The sequence below is a fragment of the Haemaphysalis longicornis genome, unplaced genomic scaffold, assembly GCF_048455015.1.
Source record: "Haemaphysalis longicornis isolate Haplotype H1 unplaced genomic scaffold, Haemaphysalis longicornis Haplotype H1 scaffold_4, whole genome shotgun sequence".
NCBI classification, from domain to species: Eukaryota; Metazoa; Arthropoda; class Arachnida; order Ixodida; family Ixodidae; genus Haemaphysalis; species Haemaphysalis longicornis.
Genome location: NW_027526361.1, coordinates 74392473 through 74395319, shown reverse-complemented (window position 1 = coordinate 74395319; position 2847 = coordinate 74392473).

Sequence of the window (2847 nt, the reverse complement as noted above, 5' to 3'; positions counted from 1 at the left end):
ATTGAGCTCACAATGGTAGGGTGGGAGCCTAAGCACAATACATCCTGCCCTTTCAGCTGCACCGTCAATACGATATTTGATGTACCGTGTCTTTACAGAGGCCACAAGGCTGAGGAGCTCCTTTTTAAGCATTTTTTCATCCCAAGCAAGTCCTTTGGACGTCAGCCAGTCCTGAACGACCTGTTTGCGCGAAGACGTCGTAGGCACTGCTTCTTCCAGCCGCGAGTGGTACGAGGCATTGTCCATGACAATTACACTACCTTGTGGCAGTTGCGGCAAAACGGCGCCAAACCACCTTTCAAAGCGGGTGCCGTCCATCTCCTCGTGGTAGTCGCCGGTCTTCGTACCCCGAAAGATATGCAGGCAACCACTGACGAAGCCGTCCTCGCTGCCGATGTGCGTTACAATCAGGCGCTGTCCGTTCCCTGACGGCTGCTTCAAACCTGTCGTCAGACCACGCATGAAGGCGTCGTGGTGGGAAGCAACCGTCGTGTCCGTCCAAACAGTCGATAGCGTGTGTCCCGCATTCACCCAGGTTTCATCAAGGTAGAAGATTTTTCGACCTTCCATCCTGTACCTGGCGACGTCGTAGAGGTACTTCTGCTGCCACGCGACAATGTCGTCCCGCTCGATCAGCAGCGAGTTCCGGCCCCTCTTCTCATACCTGAACCCGATGTCATTCAGCAGGCGGCGCACAGTCCATGGCTTGAGAGGAGTAACATCGCCGCTAGCGTTGAAATCCGCAGCAATTGCCTTCACTGTCGGAATCTCATTGCTGCGAAAAAAACGATGCACGGACGACCGCAAACACTTCTGTGCGTCGTCTCTTTCCGGCGCTTCGCGGGCGCTTTCGGGAGGGCGTCGCAACATTTCCGTCGTTATTTTTCATCTCCTTCTTCACGTCCATCACCAAGCTCACGCTGACTCCAAGAAGATCGCTCACGGTCGCGGCCGTTTCTTCAACGCTGCGCTCTGGGTGAAGATGCCGCAAACGAACGTGCGCGTTCCGGATCATCTCCCGTACGCAGCTGCAGATGACACGGCCGCTTTTGTTTTTCTTGTACCATCGGCGTGGCGTAGATGGCAACGCACCACAATTCTCAGTCGAGAACGATGAAGCACATTCAGATGCGACTTCTTCGGGATCCATGGCGGGAAATGGGGCCGGCAATGCTTAAAACCAGAAGCTGCCAGAAGCAAGCGGCTGAGGGAAAACCCGGAAGAGCAGAAATTCACCATCAGGAATATAATTGAAACTCGCTACTGCAGCTGACGATAAATTCTTTCACGCATTGCATTAAAACGGGCACATAAAGAATTTTAGCTAAGGTTTTTATCTCCGCTCAAAGTGAAGGCGCCCTTACGAACTACTTTTCGGCACGGACGCATTAAGAAAAGCGTGGCTCCGAGCGCTGCCTGCAGGTGAAATGCGGTCGGCCACGACGTCACCTTGATAGAGGGACACTATTGGCTGGAAGGGGGTGGTGGAAGTGGGGGATTAGGCGACGCCCCTTTTTTCTTGACTTGTATCCGAGTATAGCTCGTTTTGTCCACCTCCTCGCACCACGCGAGCGTAACTGCCCACAATGCCTCGCTCCGCGGTGACATCTGCAAGATTAGCCGGTAGCTGGCGCTGTCTGCTACTGCGATATTCTGCGCCGCAGCTTCGCTCTCGGACGGGGCCGTCTGACTTTTGCGTTTCGCTTGGGCCGTATTTTATATCATGTTGCTTATGAATTCTGCCCTCCACTCACGGCTCCGCTCACGCGCGGCACATTTCACTCCTCTCCGCTCCGTCCGCTCCTGCACACCCCTCATGAACGGCACATTAGCCGCTCGTTCGGGCTAATGTCCAGCTTGGTGGTGTTGTGGTGTCGCCATGCAAACGCGCACACAGGCAGTAGTGTCATTCAATTCCGTTATTTCGATCGGTTCTAAACATTTTAACTGTAACAAAATGCAACCGAAGGGTTGCACGATACGGCACAGATACATTTTTAGAGTGTCGTGTATTGCATTTCCCCCTCCCTGCCCCCTTACTTTCCGGGAAACTCCTACGCGATCTTGTGTGTCCACTGCTAGACAAGTACACCGTAACATATAGTACGAGTGGTATCGGAAGAGTAGTGTGAGTTGTGTAGCCGGCGCGTCTGCCTCTTTATTCGAATGTGCGTATGACTGCACTAAACAATTAATCCACCCTCGCTCCTTCTCCTGATGTCCTGGAGCCAGTTATTATATGTGGAGGGTTTGGTTGCCGACTGCGACCTATATCCCCCGCTCCCCCCGCTCCCACTGCTCCCCCCCCCCCGCCAATCCTATTACCTTGTGTCTTGTTTAAGTGGATGGGATCCCTACTGAAAAGCTCCGTAGATACGGAATTATGGGAATACGGAGTTCATACGGAGTGTTAGGCCCCCAAGCGTAATTAATGTAGATATTAGTCCTACAAACACGGGAATTATTTGAGTTCGCACAATATGAACGTTTGGCACTGTTTTCGTGTTTTTATCTTCACTAATAAGCAAAATCACTCTCCGTATGATTTCCGTATATTCCGTATATACGGAATTCATATGATTTCGCGGTTCTATTGATAATAGAGACTTAAAACCGGTCTCAAATGTTTCAATAGGCATGCACTGTTTTATTTTTATGTGCTTCTGAAAAATCTTTCTCGATTTGTGGCGGCTGTGTCATGCTAGGAATGTACTCCGCATTCCCATAATACCGTATATACGGAACGTTTCAGGAGGGGAGGAAGCTATGTTTACTCCATATAAAGATATACCAATATTGCAACAATATTGCAACATATTGGTATGTTGCAATACATCACTATTTCTT